Genomic DNA, 13036 nt, shown 5'->3' on the forward strand with positions numbered 1-13036 from the left:
AAAAAGGTCTGAGGGAACTGAAAATACATATTTAGGACGGGTACATGCCTGGCATATTTCAGCACCTTTTTCGATTTGACTCATCGCAAGAGTAACTTTATATCATTCATTTTACACATTTTTTTAGATAACGTTTCAGCTTTTTTTAAAAAAATGAAAGGAGTTTTTACTAAACTCCATATACTAATATAAAATTAATTTTTTTTATATTAGTTATTTCACCCGCAGTGAAATAGATTAACAGGACTTAAACGGCACATTTCGGGAAATAGGAGTAGTAATATAGATATATGGAATACATACATATATGGAAATTGGTACATGGAAGTATTGCCACTTTGAATAATATAGATATAGATGAGTTCTGAAAGGAGCGAAATCAATTTAAAATGTGTAATCCGCGCACCGCTGCAAATGTTTCATTACGGTCCACACAGCAGTCCACCATTTTAATAAAATGACCAACCTTTTTTTTTTTTTTTTATTACGATTTTATTTTACTCATAAATTTTTTTTTTCAGTACTTGTTTAGATTGGTAGAGTTCTATCAAAGCTCTAATTTCTTGTTTTATCAAAAATAAACTATTATACCCATTATACCCATAAACTATTATAACTATTATAAAATAAACTCTTGTAGTAGGGAGGGAAATGCTCTAACTGCATCATCTATAATCATCTCCATCATCATGGAGTACATTTTATTCGTTGTTTTTTTTTTTTTTATTTTGATGATAGTTCGTCTTAGTAGTTTTTAAATTATTGAAGGCTTTGTTTTTTTTTTTATAATCTTGAATATTTATCAATGTTCACTATTCAAAATTGTCTACTCGAGTTTAATCCTTTTATAAATACATGCTTAATCCAAAATAAAACTTTGTACAAAGCTAATTTACGAAAAGTTGTTTCATAAAAAAACTTCATCCTGTTACAATTAGACTTAGTATTTGATATTTTGACCCAAGCACCTACTTTTGAAAAAATTGTTTTTTTTTTATGGTCCTGTTGCAGCGTGTTTTGTTTTTTTCGGGTGAAAAATTAGTTCCTTTCTCTATTAAAAAGTATTTAAAGGATGATTTAAGACAGAAATAATGCCAACTTTCCCGGAAAATGGTCATAAAACATTAAAAAATAAATTCATCTTTCATATTACAAAGGTGAAGAACACGTTGGCGTGGTGAATATTCTTTTAATGGTCGATATAACTAATGAAAGACTACTTTGATAGTCGAGGTCTTTCTAAAAGAAATTCAGCACGTGTAAACCTTTAAAATTCCCGAAAATTCAAACTCTTTAGTTGTTCCTTAAACCTTATTTTTTATTATTTAAATCTCTATTGCTAATTTCTTATAGATAGGATTAATGCAGGGGCGTTCAACGATTTGAGCTTGAGTGCCGGAAAACACCAAACACCTACTTTATTCCCTCCCTTATTTTTACTTAACAATCAACCGGTTCACTTCTATTCCACAATAAAAATCTTTGCACCTCTCTTGAAATAATGATATTTCCTTGATCACACACAAATCCATAACTGTAATTAAATAAATCCAAAGATTCTGTAATTCCGTTGCTCAGAATAACCGCCAGCTCCTAGTGTCCTCTCTAGCCTTCACTCTCTTCGACTACGACTATTTAGTTTATGAACGGCTATCTGCTGGACTAGAATTGTGACGAAGATTTATCTTCGGGTTTCCCAGGCGCTCTCATGTCTCCCGCTGGTATAGCGAGTTGGAGTGGCTCAATCAAACCTCCTAAAGCAGTTTCTTGATGTTTTCCTATTCCAAGTCTTGGCGTGTAGAGAAACTACCCATTGGTAGCAGCCTAATGACGTTTTACATTAGCAGGTCTCTTGGTCATCTTCTTTTCAGGCACATCGGAGGATTGCTAGGAATGGAAGAGGAAGCAAAGTTAGAAATGAATATATTGCAATAAATTAGGTTAAAATATATTTTATTGTCTTGTTCAAGGATAATATTTTTATTGATAATAAAAAGTATGCAAATAGTCGAAACCTTCTCAATTAAAACATATTACATATCGAACGTCTATTTAATATGAGGTGAATTATAGTACAATGGCATGACTTGTGGAGAATCTACCCATCGGTAGTACACCAATAACATTTCTAGATTAGAAGTTCTTGAGGCCATTTCCTTTTCAGAAGCCTATTTGTCTTATTAAAATTTATTTTTAGGCAGATTAAATGCATAATATGTAAATTCATTGTCTCTTTACAAAGTAATAGATCATGTTGTTGGCCATAAGTAGCCAAAATAAACAAATTAATATTAACAAGTTAACAGCCTCACATTGATTTATAATACTTTGCAGGCAGTAATGCTCAAGTTAAAATAAACCTATATTTGTCACTATGATATTGAAACATTGAATTCTTTTCATAACAATTTATGATTTTACTATCATTAAATTATTACAACACTGATAAGTTGTGTATTTGCGACAAGTTAATGATAATAAAATGCATAAACTGTGAAGAATAGGATTCAATGTTTAAATGTTATAGTGACAAATACAGGTTTATTTTATCTTGGGCATCACTACCTGCAAAGTTTCATAAATAATGTGAGGCTGTGAAACTAAAATTAAGATTTTCCTTGATGACGTGGAACATGTAATATCTTTTAATAAAGAAGGTTGAGACTATTTGCATAATTTTTGTTAATAATAATTTATTTATTTTGGCTACTTATGGCCAATAACATGATCTATTACTTTTGTACAGAGACAAAGAATCTACATATTATGGATTCAATTTACCTAAAAATAAATTTTAATAAGACAAATAGGCATCTGAAAAAGAAATGGCCTCAAGAACTTCTAATCTAGAAATATTATTGGTGTACTACCAATGGGTAGGTTCTCCACAAGTCATGCCATTGTACTAATTCACCTGATATTAAATAGTTTTTTTTTAGTTAATAAATAAGTGTAAACAGTAAATTTACAAAACAAAAAGTCATTTCATTACATATATCTGTAATAATGCTTTTAATAATTATGTCATCATTTTGATTCATTATTTTTAATAATGAACTGTTATAAATGACAAATGAAAACAAAAATAACCAATTTTGATTGTTAATTATAATTTTGAAGTTTTACATTTCAAGATACTTTTTTTTTGTTTTTTGTTTTTTTAATATTTTAACGTCTTTATTGAAATTTACAAATGTATATTACATAATAAAAATAAATCTCTACTGCTCCAACCCATGAAGGACCAGGGGTTCAGTACTTTGTAAGGGAGTACTGTTACTAGACCAACGGTTGTGCAAGGTGATTTGTCAGGATCACGCTCGAGCGCCAGATGTTTAACCAATGAAGGGTACCCAATTTAGGAGGCTGGGTGGACCCCAGGTGTGCTCCAGAACCCACAGGATTTGACTCACGGCTACAGTGTAACAGAAAACAATTTTCTGCCCAGCCGGATTCGAACTCGGGTCCTTGGAGGCCACAGGCCTTACCCCGCGGCTCCCCGCACCCAGATATTATATAATAGATTCAGTAAATTTGATCTCAGTTAAAATTGATTAATACAGGCGTGTAGAGAAACTAGCCATTCGTAGCACTCTAATGACACTTTACATCAGCAGGTCTCTTGGTCATCTTCTTTTCAGGCGCCTCGGAGGATTGTCAGGAGTGGAAGAGGATGCAAGGTTAGAAACTAGTGGGTTTGGGTGGATAGGGAGTTTATAATGGAAGGAGTGATATCTGATTCGGGCTAGATCAGATACATAGGGATCATTAAGGTCTTTATGAATGATTTTATTTGTGACAAAGTAAGGAGCATTGAGGATTTTACGAAGGATTTTGGATTGTAAGGATTGGATACGAAAGGAATTCAAAGGTTTAGTGGAGCCCCAAAGCTCAATTCCATATGTCCAGATTGGCCTTATTACAGTCATGTAGATCAGTCTGTTTTAATGAGTTGGATGTTAAGACCATTTTTCTAGTAAGTGCTGTAGTAGTCGAAATCGACGTGCAGTTTCCTGTCTTTTCAGTCTCGGATCTGTTCGGCAGGGGTAAGAGCAACATTTTTAAATAAAACTATAGGGCAGTCGGTAGATTTACGACGAAAGTTGAAGGTGATTTGATGGGATTTGTTGGAATTTATTTTAATCTTCCAATTACAACACCATTCTTCGAGGGCTGTGATATGAGAGTTGGGATTGGAGAGTTTGGGATACAATTAATGGGTTATTAGTAACTGCGAGCACACATGTGTCATCGGCATACGTGGTGAGGATACTGTTAGGATTGGTTGGGATCTCAGCAGTATAGACGGTGTAGAGGATGGGGCCGATACTAACTACCTTCAATTTAAATGAATTGAGCTACCGATACCTAATACTATCTTGAAGAACACCAGCGGACTGAGAATGAATAGGAACCTTTGTGGTTTATTTGGAACCATCATATTTATTTATCTATCAGTGAGAAAGGAACGAATGATGAGACAGTATGTAGGAGGTAGGAATTTACGGAGTTTGTAAAGCCCGGGTGCCAGACTCGATCAAAAGGCTCACGCGCAGTATATTCCGCGTTTCAAAGAAGACGAGACAACGTCCACCACACGATGGCATTGGTGAGTAGTGGAGTGGGATGTTCGGAATCCAAACTGGTGATCAGGGATTGTATGATTGGAATCTAGGATGGGGTATAGGCGTTTCAAAATGAGTTTTTCGAGGATTTTGCCTATGATTGGTAATAGAGTGATAGGGCGAAAGAATGATCGGTATTCTGGTGGCTTTTGGGGTTTGATGATCATTTTAACTATAGATAAAGGCCGCCCGTAGCTCAGTGGTCAGGACACAGTATTACTAATTTGATGTCTATTAGCGGTGCCGTTTCGGATCCAGCCTCGGGGGTTGACTTTTTTCACTAAATGAAAAAGTTTGACTTTGACCCCCAACCATGGTTAGGCAGTATATGTCTCCAATGGGAGTCTTGGATAAAAAAAAACTATAGATAATTTCCAGGGGTCAGGAAAATATATGGAACGGAGTACGGCGTTGTATATGTAGGTGAGGAATAAGATAGCTTTCTGAGGAAGAAGTTTTAGAATGTGGGATGTTATTAGGTCGTATCCAGGAGCTTTGCGGTTATGTAATCTTTAAATGATACTAGATACGGAATAAGGATGAAATGCTTTCGGTGGGAGGGTCATTTGTAGCGGAATATTTAGTTCTGCTTCAACACATTCAAGGTGAATTGCGTTAAGAATATCAGGATGTGAAATAAAGGTTCTAGAGGTGTTGATCGAATGTTTGTGATTTTTCAGCGTCAGTTTTGGTTCAGGTTTGGGATTCGGTGAGAAGTGGGTGGTTAAAATCTCTCAAATTTAGCAGTTTTTTAGTGGTCCTTCCATATGATTTGTCAGTATAAGATTTTCAGTAAAGCTACTTAAATTTTGAATTTTATATTTTCTAATTTCTACTTTTAGTTTGTTAGTCAATTTGGTGTAATACGTTTTGTCAGTTGTATATCTGGTCCTATGACACTTCGATCGTTTTCCCCTTAATAAGATACGAATATGCTGTGGCAGGTTATTTTGTTTATTGTTATTGATTCGATTAGTGGATGTGTTGTCAGTTATACTTGTTCTTATTGATGATGTGAATTTTTCAATAGCTTTGTCCCAGTCAACTCTTCCTGTTATCAATGAAGGTGCGGAGGGCTTTGGTATAAAGCTTGAATGTAAAAAAAAGCAGAACTGGACTATGATCTGATGAAAGGTCGTCAAGGGGATTCAACAATGGCGCTTTTTCAGGAATGTAGGCCATATGTTTGATTTTTGGGAGAGAGAATGGAATAGACATTGGAGGAGGAAACACGGGATAGGATGTTTCCACGGGAATTGGATGTGCGGCATCCCCATCGTCGGTACTGATAGTCTCCTCCAGCAATGAAGCACGGTCCGAGGTTTCGGAATAAAGAATCAAGGAATAAGAGGAATAAGAAAGGTCTAGAGGACAGTATGTATACAGCTGAAAAGGTAACATGAAAAGGGCGAGTTGAAATGAGAACCAAGGTTGATTGAATAGCATCAGTTGAATTGGAAGGAATAAGGGAATGGGATAAGGATGCAAGAACAAGCATGGGATGTGTTGTCTGGGTGGTCTGATCTATAAGTGGTGTAGTGACGTATGTAAAAGTGTGTCCTTTGTGTGAAGTGAATTTCAGTCAGTAGGGCTATGTAGGGCAATGTGTTTATCATGTAGGAATAAGTCGAGTTCGTCACGGTGTTTTGTATGCCATTGGCATTCCATAACTCGACAGCTAGGGGTTTTGTGAGCATTGTGGGAAGTTAAGTGGGATTTCGGATAGGATTCTTGTGAGAAGGTTGATGTGGGATTTGATTGTTTCTTGAAGATCATTCCTGAAGGATGTGAGGATAGAGGTTATATCCATTGGATTTTGGTAATGATATGGATCAGGAACTTGGGATGGATAGTTTGTGTGACTAGAAGTAGAAGCCCCCTGAGTGAGGGCTGGGCTAGTCGTGATGTATGTGGAACTGTGGTATGAGGAGCTATTTTGGTTTTCAATGGTAGTTGGGACGGTTGTGGTGGCGGCAATTTTACTCGTAAGAGTAAATGATGAGGGGAGGATTTTGATGGCGTGGAGGTTGAAGCTGAGGATGAGAGATTATGGTCTTAGGTTGAGAAGTCCGAGGCGCCCGACGTCGAGGCTGGTTTTTCTTGATTGTGATCTCGGAGTATGTTATGTATATGTCCGGGTTGAGTCTTGAGTTTGATCTTAGATTTTTTAAACATACGGCTGCGATTTGGTGACATGAGCTGATGTCTTCAAGTTTGGAAAAATTTCCAAATTTTGAGTTTCAGGCGGCAGAGTACGAGTTTGTTGCAAATTTTTATCAAGTTAGCAATTCCTTGACCGAACGAAATGCAATTTTCAATACTACTGACATAGATGAGGCTCTGGAATGTTGTCAGGTGGATTTTTTATAGTATTGAAATTATTGCAGGTTGAGGTGGTAGGTGTTGGTTATTTCAGGTTTCGTGGTTGCAGTGGTTTTACTGCTAGTTTCAGGCTGTTCTACTGTCTTTTTGGATTAAGCTGATTTATTTTATTTTTTGGTGAATTGCCCGCTGATCCGGAGGCAGTCTTTCTGCGCCGCTTTTGGAGCGTTCATCTCTTTTAAATATTGTGAATCTGTCTCACTTATTTCTAAAATCGGGGTCTCTTCCTCGGAGTCTTCACAAGACATATTCCTGTCCGAATTCATTTTTAAAAATAGAATAACTGTTTGAGATTACGAAAAACAAAAAATAATAAAATAAAATTCGAACATAAACAAATTATTTTAAGAAAATAAACTATATATAAAATTACTTAAAATTGTTAAATAGAACATTCCTCAAAATAATTAAATTAAAAGTCTCTGAAGTATATAATAGAAAAAAACATGTAGTCTTTGGATTCGAACTCGGGACCCAATGGAGATTGTATTGAATATAAGACCCCTAGGGGGAATTACCTATCAACTAGTAATTGAAGGCCAATTATTATTTGCTAATTTCCAATAAAATCACGCACCTCCTCTACATGAGTGTAAAAAAATGTTCAGCTGTTTATAAACTCAGGATATGTGAAGTCTGAGAGCTGGATTTAAACTAGAACCCTTAGTACGCAGTAACAATTGCAGAGCGATGTGAACAGTGAACTGCACTTGCGGCCATGACACATGAGATTTATGACACATCAAGATCCAAGAATCCAAAATCTTTCTTTCTGACGTGCACCATCTTTCTTCAAAACCATCACACCAATATTTTTGAGAATTGGCTCCATACTTACTAGTCACATCAAATTGATTCTTTAATTTATCATTGCCGTATAACTTTTAATTTCAAGATAATGATCAATTAGATGTTTCTTATGGTCATATCTTGGCCATATACGAAGATAGAGGAAAAATCCTCAGGTTTCAGTTTCTTAAAATACTACAAAAAAAAAAAAAAAGAAAAGGGAAACCAAAATTAAAATAGCGAATATACAGTGCACTTTGGGTTATTATTTTTAATAACGAACCTTTATAATCTATCAGGATAAAAAATTAGCAACTCCTCAAATTTTGAGATTTTACGTTTTAAGATAAGAATAATAAAAATAAAAAAACACTAGATATTTAATATTTTGTTATTCACTGATATAATACTCAATTCAAATAATAATTAATATTTGGCAGCGTTTTTTTTCTGCGGATAAAATGTATTGTAAAATTACGAGCGGCTGCTAAACTGTTTTGAGTTGCTAATACACAGCATACCGATCAGTTCAATATACAATATTAAAAGGGTTAAAAGACAATTATTTGAGATTTGTCGAATACATTTTTGTATTTTTTTTCTTTTTCCCCTGTTTGACTCATAAAGTTGACACTATCCAGGTAAGCTCTAATATAAATAGTGATATAGGATTCCCACTGTATCTAGAGTGATGGTTTCCGCCATGCTCTGAAACTGGTTCCTCCCAACACCCAGCCTCTCCTAAAAACTTATTGCAAGAGAAATGGTTCTTCAACTTCCAAACCAAAGCCCTTTCACCGAAAATGGTCTTTCACCAAATACCGCTGTATATTTTTCCTGTAGGTAAAGAATACATTTTGTATATATGTCCTCTTTCTCTGCCTGTATCTTGACAATCTGGACTTGATCATTTGTTACCAATCTTATGGTGGGATCCACTATTAATACTCTCTTTTCAGATGCACTAAACCCATGAATGTCTACCAAACTTGCAGAGTTCTTTGGATCTACATAATACACTTCCTGGAAACAACTATAATTTTTCTTCTCCAGCAGTTCGGCTATTATATTCTTTATAATATTGTGCCAGTGGTTGACAAGGAGCATAACAAAAAGTAAAATAGTAAATATCAACCATGGCAGTAGTAGTAAATATAAATAAATATTGTAAATATCAACTATTTTTATTTGAAGGAGAAATCGATCCAGAGAATTGGGTTTTATTATTAAGCTCCACTAGATGTTACCATGACCAAGTATCAATTATTTTCTTTCTTACTTTCTTTTTTTCTTTTTTAGAACTAGCCAAACTTTGTCCACTGAATCCTTCGTTTAGTAGGTTAATAAAGTATTTTCATCAGTTGCGATGTTTTACTGTAATCAGTAACATTTTTCGTAATTAATCACCAGTCTAGACTCTTTATTTTCTTTTTGTTCATTCTAGGTTGTAAAATGGTGGTGTCATGGAACAACGGATAATTACAAATACTTGGTAAAGAAATGTGAAATTAAGGAAAAGTTTCTTAATTTCAGGCTGCCGCCCCGACTACTGCAAGCTTACCAATCAAAGAAACTATCTTTAAAAACCAACCCTGATTTTGTTAAAAAAAAAAATTGAAAAGAAAAGAAAAAACTACCCTTTTCATGTTGGAAAAATATAGCTGACCGTATGAAGTAGATTGTAGGGGGCGGTCAATAAAGGTATCAAAATAGTAAAAGAAAACTATTTAGTGTTAGACAACGTGTCACCCCACTTTTCAAGGCTATCACATTGAAAAAAGATAACAAATAGGTAAATAAATAGTTTTATTATTTAGTTACTATTTTGATACCTTAATAACCGCCATTCGGACTATCTTCCTACAATCTACCCTTTTTATGATTTAAAGTTATTACTATCTACTCATACATTTTTTTTCTATTACTCCCTGGTAATTTTTGAGGGGTTAGAAGGTAATAAATCTATTCTAACCAGAGTGGGGAGGGGAACAAATTTTTATTCCGTGGGGCCGCTACGAAATAAACGCTAACATTCCCGGGCAAATTCGAACCGGTACTGCTGCAGTTACGAGATTGCTAACTTAGACAACTTAACTCATACTGTTTACTATTTCCCTTTATAGTAAAACTAATTGTTAAAAAATTTCGAGATCCGTGTCCGTTGCTGGAATGGTCATCGTGCTTTTCTTGGTCAGGGATGTTGTCCCAAATGACTAAAAAAACAATTTTATTTTTTCAACATTTAATAACAAAGTTAAAAATTGAGAAAACTCAGGGTGGTTTGGGTCTAGTTGAGCATTTATTTAAAAAAAATACTTTATTTAAAAATCGATTAAGAGCCATCTATAAAAATTAAAAACCAAATTGTGTCTGCTGGTACAGCTGTTCCCCACCAAATTATCTTTCGTTACAATTTATCTATGATATTTTTAATGTTGAGTAAAATTTCACTCTCGGTTGTTTTACTTGTCAATTCTTGTACTGATAATTACTCGTAAGAATAAGAACTAATTTAATAAAATAAAACTATTATTATTGATGTTACACGAAGTGAATAGAGATTCATTAATGGCTATAATGATATAATCATAGGGCTATAGGTGGAGATTATTACATATATATATATATATATTTATAAAAACTTTATTTAATTGATAGATATTACAATCTGCCACACTATTGTGGGCAATAGGTAATAGTGATTAATGATCACATTCATACTAAAATAAAATAAGATAAGAATGAAAATAAATAAATAAAGGAAAGAAATACAAAAATAGAAGAATAAAGAAAATGAACATAATCAAACTATGTGTAGGAAAAAATAAATAAAATAATATAATCTTAAGTCACATTTGTACTCTAATATACAATATTTACACAATCGACCTGAGGATCCCTGAGCCCACTCTATCCCCCACCTGTGAGGGGTAGAGCAGAGCTCAAAAGATCCCAGCGCATCCCTGGCAGTGAGCCAGTGGAGGCTGAGCAAGTGCGCTAAAGCCGCACACTCACCTTGAGTGGATTGCTAGAACTCCAATTGGAATGTTAGAAACATTACATAGATATTAGTGATTTTCAGTTATTCATTTCAATGAACTATCGACCCTTATCATTTTTGTAGTCTGAAAAAAAATGTATATATATATTTGTTGAATAATCATACCTGGGGATGGATATGAAATTACTTTCCAAACTGTCTTCCAGAAATAAATTGATTCCGAATCAGTTCCAAGACTAATACAAACCAAACCCAACCCGAATTTAACTTACAATAATTTATAACAATTATTTTTATAACAATAATTAAAAAAAATACAAATATTCCAAATTACCTCCTTATAATAGTCAATAATATTACACTGGAATAAATATGGTAAATTCAGAATTACATGTCTCCTCTATATAAACTTATATATCTTATATCTTTTTTTAACCATGCCGCCACCCATTAAACCCTTAATAGCTGAAATTTGTAATCATACTAAAAATACGATCCGCAGACCCAAACATAAGCAAACTAAATTTACAATACTTCAAACATCGGGAAACAAGTGACATAGCTTGTCCTCAATTGTATTTACTAAACAGTGTTGATTTCATTCTTTTTTATTTGTTATAAGTTGTAAACGTATAACATATAAAAAGTAAGTTAAGTGCTTTATAAGAACATGTCAGTTATAAAAATATAGTGTTACTCCTTTTGAAATAAAAAAATCAAAGACTCAGGTAAAAAGAAGGTATACTAATCCACCTTCTCCTATGAGTATAATATGTTTGATGTGTAATGAGTTGTAAAAAACATTATGTTTATAAGGGTGTATCGTGAATAAATTATAAATATTTACTGTAATAGACAAATAATAATAATAATAATATCCGAGTGTGTATGTAGCGTAGTAAAAAAACAATAGCCTCAGGTATTGTAAACCTTTCCTGAAGTGGCAAATAAAAATGATTGCAGAAAAAAAAGGTATGGTAACGATATTTATAATATCTTCAATGTGTAATAAATAAGTTGTAAGAAAATTGAGTTTTGTAAGGACATACCACGAATCAATTATCAATATTTACTGTATCACAATTTATGGAGTAGAAATATATATATGTATGTACAACCGAGATTGTATGTAGTGCATTGAAAAACAATAGCTTCAGGTATTGTTAACCTTCCCTGAGGTGGTAAAACATCCACAGAGTTAATAAAACTCATTGTAAAAACAAAAAGACGTGGACAATACTTTTATATTTTTATGTTTATTAATTTTTTTTTCTTAATATTAATATATTTTTATAATTATCAATTTTATATTTATTACTTTTAGCTTAATGTATTTATTTTTTGTATGCATGTTTGTAGAGTGCTATTTTGAATCATAATTTAATATAATTGTGGACGACCATGTTGGGTTTTTATGTATATACATCTTTGCTATATTTAAAATGTTTATTATTTTTTATCCTGTTGACTATAATTCTGTTTATGTCTGATGACAAAAAAAAAATCATGTTCAGGTAACAGGGAAAAATGTAAAATTAAAAATAAAGGAATATATACAAATATATAAACCATGTTAAAAAGTTAAAAAAAAAAAAATTAAATTATATAAGAGAAAAAGTGCAATATCGAAACAAACTGTTTTTTACTAAAGCTGAGTAAGAAACTTCAATACTTCTCTAGCTTTCAAGTACCACACGCCCACTGAAAATGGAATTGTGTAATTATCTCCAAGAATGTTATTTATTTATTTTATTTTTTACATATTTCTTCATTACCAGATCGGCCAGGGGGGTTATTTCAACCATTAGATTTTATTTTAATAATTAATAATCTGGGAGATCAGTCTGTTGCAAAAAACGCTCATAGCTATCTAAAGTGTTATAATACTAAATTAACTTTAATAATAAAAATAAATTATTTAAAACATAATTATAATAATTACGTAATTGAAAAATGAAAAAAATATATAATTGACAAAATAAATAACTGGTAAAATAACAATCAAATAATTTGAGAAAAAATGAAGACAGTAAATTATACTGCTAATAATAAAAAAATGATAGAGATGGTCATCCGGCCAACAAGAACAAGCTTTCAATTATTAATTGATTTCCGACCTTTCGACGAATATAGGTATTCATAGGGGAAGAAATATAAAGTTAAAAGGAGGGTAAAGCCAATGTGAGAGTACAATAGAAACATTAAATAAAACAGATGTATAGGTAGCATATAAAAAATA

The sequence above is a fragment of the Halyomorpha halys genome, unplaced genomic scaffold, assembly GCF_000696795.3.
Source record: "Halyomorpha halys isolate HHAL.00 unplaced genomic scaffold, Hhal_1.1 Scaffold537.1, whole genome shotgun sequence".
Lineage (NCBI taxonomy): Eukaryota > Metazoa > Arthropoda > Insecta > Hemiptera > Pentatomidae > Halyomorpha > Halyomorpha halys.